Source organism: Marmota monax, unplaced genomic scaffold, assembly GCF_021218885.2.
Source record: "Marmota monax isolate L192 unplaced genomic scaffold, Marmota_monax_Labrador192_F-V1.1 WCK01_AAM20220418_F8-fsc00276, whole genome shotgun sequence".
NCBI classification, from domain to species: Eukaryota; Metazoa; Chordata; class Mammalia; order Rodentia; family Sciuridae; genus Marmota; species Marmota monax.
The window spans coordinates 2,611,911-2,632,313 of record NW_026695204.1 but is presented as its reverse complement, the minus strand read 5'-3'; positions in this window follow the sequence as shown (position 1 = coordinate 2,632,313).

Below are 20,403 nucleotides of genomic sequence, written 5' to 3'. Positions count from 1 at the left end.
AAATGCATCTTGCCAACAAACGTGTTATCTTCACCCTTAAGGGAGCCTGCTGGCTTGGCCCAAGTCCCCAGCCGCCAGGATGGACGCGAATCCCGTGTATTAGCAGAGTTCCAACTTGAAAAGCCAACTGGGCTGATCCAACACCACCATCCAGGAGATTTCCAAATGCTCATTTAAGGTTGCTCATGCCTGCCCCCCACCACCCCAACTACGCGAAACGTGCCCCTGCCTCTCCACACCCCCCTCTCCGTTTTAATTTGGGGTGATTGCTTGCTCGCTTTCGGATTTTATCCCAGACGCGTCCTCAGTCCCCATTTGGGGGCTGCTTTTATTGCTCCTTTGTTACCAGGATGCCGAGTAGCTTTCCCCCCTTTTCTTTCTCGAATGCCTATTTGCCTGGTATCGGCTCGTCTCCCGGGCAACGGCCGGGGAAGATTTTGAGCCTGAGGCTGGGGGAGGGGGAAGAGGCGGAGCCGGCGCCGGGGATGAGGGCGGTGGGGAGAAGAGGAGGTGGCAGAGTGATGAAGGGGTAAAAGGGGCCGGGTGAGAGACTGGGGGACAGACTGCCAAGCAGATGGCCGCTCGAGGGGGCGGGGTCCGGGAGGGGCGAGAGGGGGGGCTTGGCCTCCCCGAGTGTCAGGGGTGCCAGCGAACCAATCAATTCCCTCAGCAGCCGGGGGTGGGGGACATGAAAGCAAGTGTAAACACACAGATTCACCAGCGGTCCCTTGTTTACAGTAGGAAAGATGATTTGCTTTCGATATGAAAGTGCATTTTCAGCGCAGTTGGAAAGCCAATAGGTGCCAGCAACTGGCCTGGAGAAGTGGTGCGGGGGTGCTGCGGAAGAGCGCTAAGCGCCGGTCTCCTTCTCCCAACCTTTCTCAGAGCCAGGCCAGGATCTTCCGCTGATGAGGAAGGAGGTGGAGGCGGAGGCGGAGGCTGGGAGAGGGAAGGAGGGCTGAGAAATGGGAAGAGGTCGCTCTTCTTCTGAACTACATGCTGGCAGGGTAGGAACGCCAAGGAGACCTGAACCGGTAGGGAGTTGTATTACAGTACAAGAATCTCAGGAGTTTGGCGTCCTCACTTTCAGAGTTAAAGGTTTTAAGTAAATCGCCAAAGGCGTTTGTATAAATATGATTAAAGAACCCAAGAGGTCAGAGTATAAAATTGGCATCTGTAACCAACTCACTAGGAAGAAACAATCATTTATTCTTTAGTCTTACTCTCTCTTTACCCTTAACTAGAAGATTTCTAAGATGCCAATAATCTATACGTTTTTTTTTTCTGGTAAAACAATTTATTTTTCTGTAAAATGCTACCACTTGAAAAGAATTCATAAAATCCTGAAGGCCTACTGTGTGCTGAACACTCCGATCTAGGGTTTTTCATACCAGTGAACAAGACAGAGGCAGTCCCTAGTCTCAGGGAGCTTACTCAACTAGACATAGCTCATCTAGTTGAGATGAACTCTATCCTCTGGCTTCTTTTTCTCATTTACCAGATCAAGAAATAGGCCCAGGAAAGTTGCCAGATTTCACTGATGGTAGAGCGGGGAACAGAGCTCACCCTCATTTGGATGATTCCAGGTCCTGGCTCCTTCCACCACTGCGCTGTCCCCTATCTTTCCCTTGATAGCACAGATTTACTCCACAGGTCAGGCATTCATTCCTAAACTATTTATTAGTCTCCTGATAAGTGGCAGGAAGAGGGTTTAGTCATCAATTTATACCAGGAACTGATATGAACATGGTCTTTCCTCTTCAGCTTACATCATGTATTATTATTTCTTAAAAATTCTTAAAATGTGAAGAAAACGGTGGTCCTGGGGGGGGGGGACCCTCATAGGAATACTTTCTAGATTCTAAATTAAATATGCCTTTTTCATCTGCAAGCATTCATGCAGCATTCATGCATTCACAATACATGGGATCCCACTGTGCTCCATCCTTCACCTTTTTTTAAAATTTGTATTTTTTAATTAAGTTTTTTATTTATATATGGCAGTGGAATGCATTACAATTCCTATTACTCCATCCTTCATTTTATTGTAGATTTTATATCACCTGACCTTCAACTCTACAGAAATTGATTAGCTTAGAGTAGTGGGAAGCAAAACAGACACCACCCCTCATGTTCAACAAATATTTATTGGACTCTTATCCTATGATAGGCAAGTGGGATTTAACAATGAACAAAACAGACAAGAAATCTTTATGGAGCATACATTCTAAGATGAAGAGAAAAACAAGTTAATAAATATAAGTAAATTATGTGAAATGTTAGAAGGCTATAAGTGTTGTGAGAGAATATCTCTGTCAGTCAGAAAACACCTCCCAGAGAAGAAAATACTTTGAACAGATTTTAAAAGATGAGGGAATTAATAAAGAGCATAGACTACTCAAATGCTTCTAACCTAGCAAGACAGGAAGGCAACAGAATCAACAAGATCACAAATAGAAATATGTTTATAGGTTATATGTGCTCTGAAAGAAAAAAACATGGTGTGCTATACAGTAGTATAATTTAATTAGGATGGTTAAAGAAGGTCTTTTCAAAAGAGTGGCATTTAAGTAGAAACCTGGAGGATGTTAGGCCTTAGCAAAGCCTCTAAGGAAAGAAGAGTTTAATATGGGCATAGAGCACAAGAGATCAGTTTGGATGTATTTTGATGTGTCTGCAAAAGATACTAGTAGAAAATTCAAGTGCACAGATAATATGAGAATCTGGAATTTAAAAATGGTTTAAAGTATAAATATAGATTTGCAATCATTCCACATATAATTATTTTCAGAAGTCAGGCTGTAGGAACATGTAACTGTAGGGTCTAGAATTGCTCCATTAATTTCTATTTGAGGGGCAGGGGTTGGGGGTGGTACCAGGTATTGAACTCAGGGGTTCTCAACCATTGAGCCATATCCCCAGCCCTATTTTGTATTTTATTTAGAGACAGGGTCTCACTGAGTTGCTTAGTGCCTTGCTTTTGCTGAGGCTGGCTTTGAACTCATGATCTTCATGTCTCAGCCTCCCTAGCTGTTGGTATTACAGGCGTGCAGCACCCAACTCTTAAGCAGTAGACAGAAAACCAGAAGAGTGCAACAAAAGGAAAATCAGTGAAGACAATATTTTAAGGAGGACTGGTTAGTTTTGTCAAATGCTATCTCAAGTGGTCAAATAAAGATTGAAAAGTTTCCACAGGATGTTGCAGTACAGAAATTACTGGTTGCAGGCTACAAAGAAGTTTTAATAGTATGTCAAGAGTGGAAGTGTCTTTATGATTTAATTTGCTCTGGAGTAAATGAGGATAGTCTCCTCTTTATGAAGACTGATAGAGTAAAGGGTTTAGAGAGACAGAGCAGTAGCTAAAGAGGGCTAGTGCTATCTCATGTTTTTGTTGGTGGTGTTATTGTCTCAGATGGAAGATGTTAGAAAAAGCATGACTGATTTGGAAATTAATACAGGAGATAGAAAAACACAGATGTAAGAGAGAAAAAGAATAGAGAATGGATTGAAGTCCCCGAGAAGGCAGGGGAAGTGGGGACATAGAGAACATGCTATGAGAAATTGGCTTTTGAAAGAGCTCCAACTCCTTTTTGGTAATGGGGGAAGAAGAGGATGGCTACTGATTTCCTACTCATCATTCCCATCTTACAGATTCAGAAATTGATATTCAAACACGTTAGAAAAGTAAAATTTAACAGGGTGTTAGTCATTGTCTGGCTTCTATACTTCCTTATTAGGAACCAAATGAGAGCTCAAATGATTGTAATAAGCAAAGAACCTTATATATGTAGGAGTTTTATTAATTTTTATAATTGGTTTTAGACAGATTTTTTGCTACTGTGACCAAAAGACCTGACAAGAACACTTTTAGAGGAGGAAAAGTTTATTTGGGGGCTCATGGTTTCAGAACTCTCTCAGTCTATATAGATGGCTGACTCCACTGCTCTGGGCTGGAGGGGAGGCCAAACATCATGATGGAAGGGTATGGTGGAGGAAAGCATCTGGGAACAAGGCACCAGGAAGCAGAGAGGGAGATCTACTCAACAAGGACAAAATATATATATCCTAGTGGCAAGCCCCCAGAGACCCATCTCCTCCAGCCACATCCTACCTGCCTAGAGTTACCATCCAGTTAATCCCTATCAGTAGATGAATGCACTGATTAGGTTTAGGCTATCATAATCAAATCACTTCACCTCTAAACCTTGCATTGTTTCATACAAGAGATTTTGGGGGAACACCTTTTATCTAAATCATAACTGTATAAAACTTAACTCACTTTAACTATAGATTCCATTTTAGTGTACTTTAGCTATCCAGTAGCCCTCACCTAGGCAGATGCCTTCATAATTAGAAAACATCACAGTCATTGCATATCTGATCTGAATAATCAAAGTCTAATACATCTATAATAAAAGTGAAGCTTCTGGAACATTGGATCTCTTCCAGGTATATAGGCAATCATTGCAAAACCACTACAAACTCAAGTATAGATTAGTCACTACTCTTCAGGCATACCAATTGAAATTAGCAAGATATTTTATATTTGAAAAGATGATCAAGGAGTAGGATACACTGTGGATTAGAGAAAGGTAAACAAACAAACAAAAAACCGGAAAATATGTAAAAATTTTTTTTTGCAAAAATTCTGAATCAAACCTTTTCTGCAGTAGCATTTCTCAAAATTGGTAATGCTTTCCTCAGGGACAGGCTTCAGATTTCTCATATAAGCTTTTGGGATAACTGGATGGAGAGGAGAGACAGGTGTAATTCCCCTCCTAACTTTGTTCTCAGAGATAACAGGTGGGAGAATAAAGAAAAGCAATCAAAGTTTTCACTAAAGGGATTAGGTTCGTGGTCTTATAGAGTTGCCTCAGCTCTTTTCCCATTGTCTAATTATTATGTTCTTGACTGGCCAGCCATAAGTGAGAGAAGAAAATTCACAGGGAGAAATGCTGAGCCCAGCACAATGGCATATGAACCATGCAAAGGGTAATTTTTCATTGTTATTTTAAGATATAAATACTTTCTGATATTAAAAAGGAAATTAAATGTCTGACTAAATTGAGGTATTTGAACTATTCTGTGGCTCCAGAAATTGAAGTATAGAATTATATAAAACATTTTCTTTTATTCCAAATGATAATGCAATTTTTAAAAAGGATATATTAACCGTTGGGAGTTATTTGTGAAGTCAATAATGAGTTTTTCATAAGCTACTGCTAAGCCTGACCCTCAGCAAGGCTCCCTCCTGTTTGGTGGACTTTTCACGGTCCTCAGTACTGTGTTAGGCCTTGTGCTGCGATGACTGGGAAGGACACAGAATTTCATTTGCTCAGTAGCTGGGAACATGGCCCCAGGAATCAGAGAGAGAACTCCGCTCAACAAGGTCAAAATATGTACCCTAATGGATATGTATACCCATTACTCCTCCACCAAAAAGCCCACAGATTAGACTTGATCAGGCATAAAAATAATTGAGTAGCAAAAAGAGAACTGTAGTTTTTATTTTATGATTTGTTACAATTCAGAGGACCTCATGGATCATCCTGTCCAGTTGTCCCCCCTCCCCTCCTTCAAACATCTTTCATATTATCTTTCTTCCCAGGGATTAAAAAAAAACCTCCCTCCTCTCTCCAGAACACAAATATTCCCCAGGTGAAAAATGGACTTTCAGCTCCCTAGCATCAAACCTGCCATGCCTAACTTCCAAGGCTCTTTATGATGTGTCCCTGTAATCTCTAGGCAGGTAACAAGTTTGGGTCACTGAGTGATAATTTATTAACCTCCTTTTTCTATAAATGTTTTAATTGTTCTCCTAGTCAAGCACTAGTGATTACAAATTTTTAGTATAGCTCCCTGAATAGAGAGAAGACTGAAGAACTTCTTCAAGACATTTCCTCATTTGAAACCATTTAGGAAGCCAGCTCCTCATCAGCTTCTCTATTTTCTTTTCTGAAAAAAAAAAAAAAAAAGAAGCAGATCTCATGGGGGTTGTGGACCATCTCCCTTTTTGCTGGAGAGCCGACTTTGAACTTCTCCCTGCCCTTTCATAGTCCTGCATGTTTGTCTGACTCAATCACAGCAACAGTTGCATCAGCATCATTTTGCATCAAAATGTCCCCTAAGAGGGGAGAGAAGAGACAGGGACAAATGGTAAGCAGAGCTTCCCTCCTGATTATGTTGACTTCATCAGACTATTTTTTCATGTTCGTAGCATTGCATTTTCCACCCTAACACTTAGTTTCCTTAGCTAGTCTCCTGTGCTTTTGTTTTTATTTTCCCCTGTGGTTTTAAATACTCTGAGTACTTTGAATGAACTCAAACTATATAGTGGCCATTAATTGAATAAAATAGGTAATATTTTTCTCTGCATCTAATTTTGTATTCTTTTCACCAGATGGTGAAAACAAAAACAAAAACTGAAACTTTTCATTTACAAAGTCCATATTTTTGCAATTGTTTTGAGAACATTTAATAATAAGTACAACAAAGAGTTGTTGTAGTTTAGACATTGTCCTTGCTTTTTGGAAGAAATGGCACTCTTCACTTTATCTTTTTTTTTTTTTCACTAATATAGCTTAAAAAAAAAAACCTCATTCAATTTGGCAGAAGAGACAGTAAAAAATTATTTGACAACATTTATGTAGATGTCTATTGTTTGTGCCATTTTAATTTAATTTTTTATTAAGGACATGTCATTATTAAGTCTTTAATGAAACATATTAAGATGCAGTTTATCAGGGCATATGCCTGTAATCCCAGGCGCTGGAGAGGTGAAGGCAGGAGGACTGCAAGTTCAAGGACAGCCTCAGCAATTTAGCAAAAGCTTGTCTCAAAAACAAAACAAAACAGAACAAAAACAGGCTGGTGATGTGGCCCAGTATTTAAGCTCCTCTGGGTCAATCCCCAGTACCAAAAAAAGAAAAAAAAATATGCAGTTTTTATCATTTCATGAATATATTTTTGTGTGTAATCCTTACAGGGAATATCTATGTATGAATGGCCCAAGAATATAAAGTTGGGATTATTGATTTCCATTGTCATTGCAACAGAATTCATGAAAGCAAACAACTATCTTTTGAAATTATCACTTTATCAGCATACCCATCAGACTAATGCTAATCTTCAGAGCACTTTGGTAAATATCCTCTTTGGGACTGGCCTTACAAGCCACATAAGAAACTGTCTCTGAGTCTCATATTTTTGTGGGACTCCCAAGCTTATTCATGTAATTAAATATAGTTTTTCTCTTATTAAAAAAAAGAAAAAGAAAGAAAAGAAAAAAAGAAAAAGAAACTCTGTCTCAATACTCTATAATTATATTTTATTATGATGGTTTTTATTACCGTATTACCTACTTGGATCTCTTTCTTTAATAATACTAAAAACTTCCAGGTACATTAAACATTTCAGTGTTCAATTTGCTTTCAAAATATAATTTTAGTTGGTTTCAGTGGCACATGCCTGCAATCCTAGCTACTCAGGAGGCTGAGGCAGGAAGATCACAAGTATGAGGCCAGCCAGCGCAGTTTAGTAAGACGTGGTCTCAAAATATAATGGCTGGGGGGTGTAGTTCAGAGGTACAGTTCTTGCCTAGCATTCTGGGCCCTGGGTTCAATCTTCATCACTGCAAAAAAAGAAAAAAATATATGTGTAATTTTATTCACTGTGCTTCTGCTGTTTCTAAAATTAATTCTTCTTCAGAAGATTTACTACTTTGGAGCAAAGCAGCTGCTGTATAATAGTCATTTGAAGTCATTGGTTCAGTTTCAGTTTGAAACATTTGATAGCTATGTTGTGACTTAGTTTTTCTAAGCCAAAGTTTCCCCCTTTGTGAAGTGTGGGTAAAATTTCTTGTGTTCTTTTGTTTATGGCACTATGGGTTGACCTCAGGGCCTCTGCATGGTAGGCAAGCCACTGAGCTCCACCCAAGCCCAGAAGTTCTTATCTTAAATGAGTTAAGATTTCATAGAAGAAAGATTTCTAAAGGTAAGCTGCTGTTTTTGTTTTGCTAGCCATGCTTGAAAGAAGTTCCTGGTTGAGATTTGAATTAAAACAGGCAGAAGACAAGATGATAAGATGAGATAAGACTCAGGGTAGCCCAGGCAGAATTTAGTAGGTCCTCAAATAAATGCTGCTTTTCTTTTCCAGCTTACCATTTTGGAATAAGGGGATGGGGGTGGATGTAAACCTCTGAATAGATTTTAAAGTCACAGTGATATAAAAGTAAATAACAACAGAGCTCTTATAAAGTACTCATTTGTAAAGTAAGGATTTGCAGTGAATTTTTTGACTTTTCCCTTGGGTAGAATTCTGAGAGAAATTCTTAGAAAAATTGACTAGGGATTATCAAAGGCCCTGGAAAACCTGTGGTAGAATTGTTGATTTCATGTGAATAGTTGTCTTTTTCTTCTGGTGAGGCAGTTTCTCTCTGGTGGAATTATATTTCTTAATTAATATCAATTATAATTAACTTTTAGACTTTTTACACGATTAAGCAAGTGCTATATCCTTACGTTTTGCTTTCCTTATAACTATCTTTTCTTAATCTATATTTTTCCTCAAATATTGTATAAACCCAAACTATTTAATCTCCTCCCTTGAACATCTTATTTGAGGCTTAGCTTGGAAGCCAGCTGGGAAATATTAAGGATAAACAACAATTTGAAAAATTTGCATGTCATTTTTAAAATAACCTATTCTTACAGAAGAGGTAATGAGCTTTCTTAAGGTATTTGCTCTCATTTTTCCTAAGTGATAATTAAAAATCTTGTTAGCAGCCATCTATCAATAATTTGTTTACCCTGAATTTCTTTAGCCAATATTTTGATGTATATATGCAAATTTTATTTTTTGCAGGTTTGTTTTTCCTCAAATTTTGAATCAAATTGTTGAAAAAAGATAACATAACAATTGTAATCCCTATAATTATTATTCTCCTCATCAATATTAAAAGATTCAAAACATGAATATATCAGGAGGCAGGGCTCTGAATGTAATAACAGTTAACAAGAGTATTGGAATCAAGTGGGTGTGGTGGTGAACACCTGTAATCCTGTGACTCAGGAGGCTGAGGCAGGAGGATTGCAAGTTGAGGGAAGCTCAAGGTAAAATGAACAGAAGGACTGTGGTACAGCTCAGAGGTACAGTACATGTCTAGCATGTTCAATCCCCAGTACTGAAAAAAGAAAAGGAAAAGAAAGGTAAGGTAAGGTTTTGGAGTCAAATAAACTTAGTTTTGAGTCTAGGTTCTGCTATTTTTTTTTTCTTGTAACTTGGGACTAGGTACCTCATCTTTTTTCTCATCTCAGAAATGGGCATAATAAGAGTATTCCTTTCAGAACTGTTCTTTTAATTTGTTTTAATTAGTTACACATGACAGTACAATGATCTTGACATATCATACATTTGAATCAGATGGGACCTTTCAGAACTATTTTGAGAATTATCCTCAGGACTTCCCTATAAAGAAAGTTCTCGTTAAATGACAGCAAATCTGACTTCCACCCATATGGAAAGGGAAGGAGTGGGAGTACCAAATTTCTTTGGAATTTATGGATGATCAAATGTCCATATATTAGTGAAAACCATGTCTTCCAGCGACTTCACAGCTTCTAAACCATTTTTGGACTCACTGTTTCACTTTATAACACAGAAGGTAAGAGTATCATTTAATGATGGGATAGTACCTAGGGCCTAGATTGCACTGCTAATAAGTAGCAGAAAGTGATGCTTGGTAGCTGACTTTAAAAACATCCTTTACTTTAAGAAACAGGAATCTTAGAACTTCATAGAAGATCAGACATCAAATTCAAATCAAATTCTCAATATGTAAAATATCGAATTGCACATGATTTGGCTCAGGGTGTCCCTGCACCACCATATCATTTCCACAGTGGTAGGCCTTCTAGAGCCATTGCATCCTCCAGAAAAAGTTACAGACTTTTAGATCATGCCAATATTGAATAACAGATTTCAAAGTTTATTTTGTATATATTTAAATGGGACTCATAAAGACACTCATAAAATTGTTCAGTGCTCCTGTATTAGGTGAACTTTTGTAAAAACTATAGTTATGGCCTAGTGCAGTTGTGCATGCCTATAATCCAGCTACTAGGAGGCAAAGGCAGGAAAATCACAAATTCCAGGTCAGTGTGGACAACTTAGTGAGACCCTGTCTTAAAATAAAACACAAAAAAGACTGGGGATGTAGCTCAATCAGTGTTCCGCTGGGTCCCTAGGCCTTTTCATTTTATTTTGAGACACAGTCTCCCTTAGTTGCTCAGATTGACCTCAAAACTTGTGATCCTCTTGCCTTAGCTTCTTGGAATTAACAGGTGTGTACTCTATCATGCCTGACTTAATAAACTCTCTCTCTTTTTAAATATCTTTTAGTTGTCAGTGGACCTTTATTTTATTTATTTATATGCAGTGCTGAGAATCGAACCCAGTGTCTCCACACATGCTAGGCAAGTGCTCTACCACTGAGCCACAACCCCAGCCCCCTAACTTAGTAAATTCTTATGGAGTTAAAACTTTTCAAATGCTATTTATGGTCAAAATGGATAATAATATTTATGTTGATGGAAATTTGGAATTTTATTTTTATTCTAATATTTTCTATAAAATCTTCACATAAGAGAAAACTTAGCAAAAAATTGAAAACGTTAATTTCAATGTTCACCTACAAAGCAAAGTTCTCCTTAAGTTTATATGTCATTAAAGATCAAGAAGCATAACTTCATTGTAATTAAACTTAGCATTTGCCTTACTCAGTGTAGATGCAAAACAGAGTTGTTTCATCGCTGTCAACACTTGACAAAATGATAGTTGTTTCTGTAATGATCAGTACAGTGTGACTCTGTTGTAGATTATTTTGATGCCAGGACAAAAATCTGTGAATTTTAAAAAACGAATTTTGAAATAAGTAAAACCAGAGTTATTTAAGTAAAACTTAAACTTAGGGCAGTAAATGCGTAGACTCAAGTTTTTGATGCACCCAACTGCCATTTGCTCAGTGGCTCAACAAGAGGAAGCTCCAGGCCTTCTGTTTCTTAAATGCTACTCTCCCAGCCTTCCTGTTAAGGTTAGTAGGTATGTTACTAATTCCATTTCACAAAAAGAAATCTGAAAGATTTAGCAGGCTCGCATCTTTTTTTTTTTTAAACCCTATTCTTATAAACAGTAGCTCAAGTGAAATGCTAGTTAATGCCTATTAGTACACATAAAATGTACTAATGAAAAAATGAAATTCATTTACATGTTCATTGAGTCAAAAATAGATGTTGTAAATGTCTTTACTCAGCATTTTTTTGCTGCTGTAACTAAAAGGACCCAACCAGAACAATTGTAGAGGAGAAAAAGTTTATTTGAGGGCTCATGGTTTCAGAGGGCTTAGTCCACAGAAGGCCAGCTCCATTCCTCTGGGCTCGAGATGAGGCAGAAAATCATGGCCCAAGAGTGTGGCAGAGGGAAGCAGCTCACATGGTGATCAGAAAGCAGAGAAAAAGAAAAACTCCACTTTCCAGGTACAAAATAGATATCCTATAGCCATACTCCCAATGAAACACTTCCTCCAGCCATACCTCACCTGCCTCCAGTTACCACTCAGTTAAGGCTATGATGCAATCATTTCTCCTCCAAACCTTGCATTGTCTCACACTTGAGCTTTTGGGGAACACCTCACATCCAAACCACAACAATAAGTGATGAGTACACAGTGGGTTCTAAATATGAATAATTTAGTAAAGGCACTGATTTAAAGGTTCAAAGATGAGGGGGTCCATGTGCATGATAAGGAGGCCCATTGAACTAGACAAGTACAAAATAAAACTAAGGCACAATTTCTCTTAACTCAGGAGGTCTCTGAACTTCCAGCACTTACGGAGGTAGTCAGTCATCAAGTGTTTGAGAACATCTAGCTGCCTTGGTTGAAGCAGTATTTAAACCAAGAATTTTGACAAGCTTGTAAACATTTACCTTCATGACCTGGGTGGTATGAACCCTCTCTCACCTTTATTGGTGTGCACCAACTGAGAGGGGTCTCCCACAAATGAAAGGTGAGACTCCCGTAAGTCTTACATCAGTGAAGTTTGAATGTCAGTATTCACAGGGGTCTCATAGAATGTCTTTGCCTCATTTTGTTATCTGTAGCTCTCTCTGCTGAGATGAATTTTGGAAAGACGTGGTGTAGAAGATGATCGGCCTTAAACATCATTCCTGTTCTTTGTTTTGCTAGTTTCCGTCCAGAAAATGCTCTCTTTTTAAAAAACGAAAACATTTAAAAACCATTACACATAAGTGTCAGCATCTTTACTCTTTGTACATTGCCCCTAGGCTGCTCTTGAACTCAATCAGGCAAGCTCCCAGCTTCCTTCTTGCACCAGGCAGCAACATCTGGAATGACAACCACTGGAATCTGGTGCTCAGCCACAGGGGCTGGAAGTAGCCATCTCAGGATGCTGGTGCCCCAGCTTTTCACTGAGAAATTGACGCTTCTTTGGCTGACCCATATCTACTCTACTAAAGAACATTTGGAAGGGAGCTTTGCAGTGTAACTTGCCTGCTTGGCAGTCTTCTTTCTTTCTTAGCCAAGAAGAAGCAAGGGGCTCATCAAACCAAATTTGAACCTTCAGCTCCACTTGAAAAGTCGTAGTGGTTGATGTAGGAATCAGCAAAGTCTTTGAAGTTTTCTGGCATGCAAGGCAAATTATAATTTGGTTCTTAGCTGAAGTGTGAATTTCCTTTTCAGTTGTTTGGTATCCTGGGCACGGGATACCAATTGTATCACAATTCTATTTGAAGTTTGGTTTTTCTTTTACTGATATGTTTCATCATTTTTACTTGAATAAGTAAGCCAAAAGCATATTAATTTAGTTTTGAGTCAAATAAATTCAAATTATATAAAAATTAAGTAGCTATTAAGTATTCTCTTATGTCCTGTAGAACACCAACAATGGAGATTCTTTTAAAAAGATATGATAGACATTCCTCAAAAAATATGAATTTTTTAAATTGGTGCATATTAATTATACAGAATGGTGGGTTTCATTGTGGCATATTCATACATGCATAAAAACATAATTTGATCAACTTATTTCCCCCACCTTCCTTTCTCTCTCCCTTGTCTCCTTCCTTTACCCTAATGATCTCCCTTCTAGTTTCATTTTGACCCCCCTTTTTCCTCTTTTTTTCTCCCTCTAGTTTTAAAAATGAGATAAAACATAGGGTAATTTTCCAAGTCTGATTTATTTTGTCTAACATTATGATATCTAGTTCCATCCATTTTCTTCTAAATGATATAACTTCATTCTTCTTTATGGCCGAATAAAACCCATTGTGTATATATACCACATATTCTTTATCCAGTTGTCCGTTGAAGGACACCTAAGCTGATTCCATAATTTGGATATGATGAATTATACTGTGGATGAACTTGGGTTTGCATATTTCTCTAAAGCATGCTGACTTTAATTTGAAAACTTGAATTTTCCTTAAATCTTATGAATCAATAATCAATAATCAATCATAATCAATGAATGTTCAAGCAATCCATCTCTATGTATTTCTTGAGTGCCTTCAGATTTAAAATTTTTTAAAGTACTACTATTAGATTCTGTAGTGTTGGCAAGACCATTTTCTGGAACCTGGGATGGGGTGGCATTCTTATGATTCCAGATTCAGGCTTAGTTGAAGTATATCATTCCTTACTGAGTATCAATTATCCACCTCTGGAGCCCCCCTTGATCCTTAGCTTATGTGATGTGACACTGACTTTCTATTAGTCTTTTGGAAAATAAAAGAGGGAGGTGGCAGGTGTTCCTGATCTTATAAGTGGAAGTTCCATTACTGAAATGCATATGGTGCAACATGATGATATGCCATCAATCAACAACTATGATAGATCATTAATGCATGTGGTGCAACATGATGATATGCCATCAATCAACAACTATGATAGATCATTAACTTTTTTTTCCCCCAATAGTGGGGATTGAACCCAGGGCCTCCTGCAGCTAGGCTAGGGCTCTGCCGCCGAGCTACAACTTCACCCCTTTTTATTTTTTACTTTGAGACAAGGTCTCACTAAGTTGCCTTTTTATTTTTTACTTTGAGACAAGGTCTCACTAAGTTGCCCAGGCTGCCCTCAAATTTGCAATCTTCCTGCCTCAGTTTCCCTAGTAGCTGGGATTATAGACATGCACTACAACGACTACCTAGATAATGAGTTATTCTTTATTTCTTCATTTCCATGAGATTAAGTAAAACTGTAAATTAAGTAAGAGCATATATTGTAAGAACTGCCCTCTTTGATAACTTTTATATATTTCTTAATGTCATTAATTCTAGCTTTGTCTGGAGAGAGTTGGTCTGGGGTAAAGATACTGCATATTTTCTTCTGGGTTACAGTCCTTTATGCCAGGCATTGGTAACATTTTTTGTATAAAGTGCTAAATACTTTAGATTTCCTGCATATTTTAGTTTCCTATGCTGCTATAACCAAATACCACAAATTAGGTGCTTAAAACAACAAATGTTTATTCTCTCAGAGTTCTGGGACTCTGAGAAAGAAATCATTTCATTGATCTCCACATGGCTTTCTTCCCTCTCTGTATCTCTTAATCTCCAACGATGGATATTCTTGTAATAAAATATGATAGAGATTCGTCAAAAAACACAAATATTTTTTTTAAATTGGTACATATTAATTACACAAAATTGTGGGTTTCATTGTGGCATATTCATACACGAATAAAAATGTAATTTGATCAACTTATTCCTTAGTACTTTCCCCATCTTCCTTCCTTTAACTGCATCTGCAAAGACCTTATTTCTAAATGATGTCACATTATGAAGTTCTGGGTGAAAATGGATTTTTGGTAGACACCATTCAACCCACTACAACAGGCCTCGTGGTCTCTGTTGTGACCACTCAAATCTTTTGTAGCACTAAGACATCCACAGACAATATATAAATGAGTGAATAGGCTATGTTCCAATAAAATTTTATTTATGGACACTGGAATTTGAATTGCACATAATTTTGCATATTCTTAAGCATTATTTTTCTTCTAATTTTTAACCAACAATTTAAAAGCCCAATCTTAGTTTTTGGGCCATACCAAAAGAGGCAAGGAGACAAGCAGATTTAACCCACAGGCCATAATTTGTCAATGCCTGATATGTAGAGTTAGTATTGAGGAGGCAGAGAGGTAACTCTAGGTTAATTGCTTTCCCCTTCTGCTCATAAGCAGAGGAGCCAAATTCTGAGAAAACCTGTTTGTGATTTACATTAAGAAACTTCTATTTGATAGCCTCATGTTTCAGCAGAGAGGAAACCAGAAAGATCAAGAATGATGCCTGTTTGGCAGCATCGTTCCTGGGTGTGCTTGCCAAAATTTTGGTGAGGATTTTGCTGTCAAGATTAAGAGGTGATGTGGGCTAAAATGAAGAACATGACCTAAAGTCTCTGTGTTGAAGGATTAGAACATTTCCCTCATGGACTCATAGCATTCTCTGTGCCAAAGATTTGAGTATACTTTGGAGGTGATTTTAAATTAAAAGCATTTTGTGACTCAATACTACATGGCATTCTGGTAAGATGTTGTCAATCCCCAGACACTCATTCAAGGCCAGATATTAGATAATATGTCAAGCATCTGAAGAGACTTTATCTTCTAATGCTGACTTGCTAAATCATCCAGTGCCAAGAAAATCTAAGATATCTGATATATCATGCATATTGCTTCTAGAAAAATTTATATAACCTAAAATTTAAAGATATTGTTGAAGATTGTGATTATATGGTTGACTTTTCTAATTACAAAACCAATACCTGCTCATTGCAGAAGATTAAAATAATGCCAAAATGAATAATATGAAAAGTGAAAGTTTATTATAATCCCAATTCCCAGAGATAATTTCTGAGAAAATGTTGGTATTTATTTATCCAAATATCTTCCCCAGCACGTAATTGTAAAAACAAATGAAAAAATATGCACCAAAAAGATACTTTACATGTTTTTAAGAGACTTTAGAACAAAGTTTCTAAACATAAAAGAACAATGTATGATTAAGTATTATACCTAATTATGCATTGAATACATGGTACATTGATAATAGGATATGAATTAGTCATATTTCCCAGTGCAAATGGATCTTTGTTTTTTTAACATTTTGTTTTGTTTCCAGTAAGCAGCGAATGATCTAGTATAAGTAATAACTTTCATGTGTATATTGTCCAGTTTTATTATTTAGAAACTCATTGTGCCTTGGGCTTGGTGATGGATCCTTCCCTTGTACTACAGAGAAGCAGGTGTCCACTTTCCTCAATGACATCAGCATTTTAATAGTGTTTACCATCCACAACACATATTATTAGTAGAAGGTTTTCTGGCTGAAAATCGAAAAAATTCTGCGAACCAGCCTCAGTTTGATTTGAGGAGGAGTATATCGCCAGGATCTCAAGTGGATTTTGTAATAACTAGTGTAATTTATGCACTTAGCAGTCTAAAACAGAATACCATTCTTACACAACATGGAAATTTTGTATACAAAAATGGATAGATAATCTTCCATTTGTATACAGAAGTAAATAGATAATCTTAACACTTAGGATATGCCTACAATATGCCAACATATTTCATTCCTAGGGTCTTAGGAGATAATAAGTATTTTGAAAGAACATAGACCTGGGCATGAATCCTAGCTCTATTATCTGTGGGGCCTTAGGCAAGTTTCTTTAACTGAGATTTTGTTTCATCATCTACAAAGTGGGACTAAATAGTACCCATTTTGCAGGATTGTTGTAAAGGTTTGTGTTGATGTCTGTGTAAAGCACCAAACCAGTATCTCACATTTAGAGAAGGCTCCAAAACAAAACAAAACAAAACAAAAACACTTCTATTTTGCAGTGCTTAGGCTTGAACCCAGATCCTCACATATGCTAGGCAAGCACTCTGCCATAGAGCTACATTCCCAACTCCCTAAAAACTATTTTGAAAGTGTTATTATTAGCAGAAAACAAAATCGGGTTCAGAAAGCTTGCTTTTCTTAGGCTACTCAGGTAGCTGGCATCAGACCATGAAGGATAATTTTGACACCTTACTCCATTCTTTTTCCCATCATTCATTCCATCTTTATTCACTAATAATTATGCATCCATAAAGTTCCATGTATTGTACTGAGCCTTGATGAATAAAATACAAACTTGCAGTCATTCGCGGAAATACATAAAAACATATTAATTATAGTTCAGTTTCTTAGGTGGCAGGATGAAATTATTTTATATATGCTTATGAAAAATAGTCGAGATAGTGATCCACCCAGCTTTAAGAAACTAGGAAGGTTTCATAGTGGCATTATGATATTTGAGTTAAGCCTAGAAGTATGTATTGGTGATTTTTAGGCAGTTAAGGGTGGTATGTATGTGTGTGTGCACACGTGCCTATGTGTGAACAGGGGTTTACAAGTGGTATTTTACATGTAAGTGCCCTGTGGGAAGTTAAGGGGATGCTGAAAAGCATAGCATATTCATAGCAGCTTGGCTAGTTTGATGTGGTTTGGGTAGTGAGAATAGCTGAGGACAGAGGATGCCATGCCAATGGCTCTGGAATCCAGCACCTCTTTTTCTATTGAAACACTGTCATGCTAGAATACTAATAAGCAATGAAAGTATATAAAACCAATTTGGGAAACTACTTGCCATTTATAGACCTATTTAGGAGTAAAATGTGGTCCTACTTAAAAATAACATGATCAAAACAAACATTTGCAACCTGTCTTAGTCTATGAGGACAGCTATAACAAAATAGCTAGATTGGGTAATTTACAAGCATCAGAAATTTATTGTTCACAGTTTAGGGGACTGGAACATCTAAGACCAAGGTGCTTACAGATTTGATATGTGGTGATGGCCTGTGGCTCATAAATGGTGACTTTCTTTATGTGTCCTCACCTGCCTGTAGGGGTGAACAAGCTCGTTTGGGTATCTTATAATGATCCTAATCATCTCCCAAAGGCTTCATCTTTTAATGCTGCCACCTTGAGAGTTAGGTTTCAACATATAAATGGGTGTGTGTGGGGAGGACACAAATATTCAGGCCATAGCAGAACCCAAATTAGAAAAGAAACTAATGATTGACACTAAATAATTACTAGTTAAAATATTTTTATACAGTGATTCAGTTATTCTTGAGTAACTTTTGATATGAAACTTTATGACAACATGATAATTTATGTAATTCCATAAAGTACAATAAAATTTTATTGATCTGTATTACAATTACAGGTTTCTGGTTATTAATTCAGCATTACAATCTGATTAATGTTATTTGTCTCATTTTTTGGGGACTTAATCCAGTTAGTTTGGTTGTGATTGTTATTAATTGGGCTAGGGTTATGGTTGTATCATCACTATACATTCTTATTTAATTATGTCATATTTCCATTGCTAATTGAAAGTATATCTCATGCTCCATATTTTAATACTTTCTTCCTTTATGTCCTTATGTGAACAAATATTCCTTATTTCTTATTTTTGTTGGGATTTATAGAAACATGTGTGGGCATGTGTGTGTGATTTTAAAAATGTCACCTTGACTTTTTATTGAATATAAATTATAATTTATAATATTTAGATAGATTTTATCATAAGAAATATCTGTTTTCCATTCATTGCTTTAGTCCTTACATACTACCATAATCATATTTCCCCATTCCTTCATATTTTGTCCATTTAGTGATTATTTTTCTTTGAGCTTTTCAGGGAGTTACCATGGCTGGCGTCTTTTTTATTTCATTGAATTTTCTCAGATTTCTTTAACTTTGATACAATTCTGATTAATAATATGATCTGATAAAGGAATGTTAATCTTTATTTTGTTAAAAACATGATTTTTATGTTCCTTCTCTAATGTTGTCATTCAAGACCACCCACAATGCAAAAATAAGAAAGTCTTGATGGCTGAAGGGAATGACCCCAGACTAGACTCTGCCATGGCAGGAGAAGGTGAGTAGTGGGTGAGAGAGGTGGAGTAGTGAATGTCCACTTGAGGGTTTGACTGAATGAAATGGAACTAAGGGGGACTCTGCAATTACTTTTTAATAACTTAAAAAAATGTCATTTATTTCCTTGGTCATCTTTGAAAACACTGAACTTAATAATATATGCATGGTTTCTTGACTCCAGCAGTTGAGTAACTTTTCAGATAAAATAATTGCACAAAAATACAGTCAGTCCTCTGCATCTGTGGGGTTCTGCTGCCATGGATTCAACCAATTGCAAAAAAAAAAGAAAAGAAAAAAAAGATATTGTCATCTCTCCTGATCATATGTACAATTTTTTTTAAGAGAAGAGAAGAGAGAGAGAGAGAAGAGAGAGAGAGAATTTTTTAATATTTATTTTTTAGTTTTCGGCAGACACAACATCTTTGTTTGTATGTGGTACTGAGGATCGAACCTGGGCCGCACGCATGCCAGGCGAGCGCGCTACCGCTTGAGCCACATCCCCAGCCCCTGTACAAATGTTTTTTAAAAATTGTTATTCTCTTAAAAATACATTTTAACAACTATTTACATTGTATTAAGTATTATAAGTAATCGAGAGATGATTTAAAGTGTATAAGAGGTTGCTTGTGTAGGTTATATGCACATACAACATTTCATGTAAGAGACTTGAGCACCTGTGAATTTTGGTACCCGCAGTGTCCTGGAACCAATTCTCCACAGATACAGTGGAATAACCATAGAGTGTTTTGATGTGTTAGAGATCTTTTGAACATAGACATAGCTATTCCCTAAACAATACATTGAAGAAATCTTTCTAGAAATTTCTGTAGCTATGGCAACCTCTTTAAGTTAATGTATAAGTTAGCCTTCACTGCAAAAAAGCAACTCAAACCTCAGTGGCTTAAAAAAAAAAAAACATTGATTATGTCTTAATGTTTCTATAGATTGTCTTGATTGTTACTGGATTGCCAAGGATAGCTTTACACACTCAAACGTGTAGGGCCTCATCTGGGAGACTTGGATGGTTGAGATGGTTATGGTCTCTCTCCATGTTTGGGCTTGTTCATAAGGGTTCACAGCAGCAAGAGAGAGCATGTCCTGATGTGCAAGCCTTTTTTCAAGTTTCTGCATATGTCATATTTTCTAATATCACTCTAGTCGATGCAGATCACACAGAAAAGTCCAACTTCAAGGATTAAAATATAGATGCAATCTCCTGCTGGGAAGAGCAGCAAAGGGGTTTGCATACAGGGCTCAGAGAAATTTGTGGTCATTTTGAAATTGATCCTAGCCAGTCACTGTGGAAATTTTTACCTGTTCCAGCTGTCTATAGCTTCAGAAAATACCACACTTATCATAGTAGCTTATATCTACATACAATATTTGTTATAA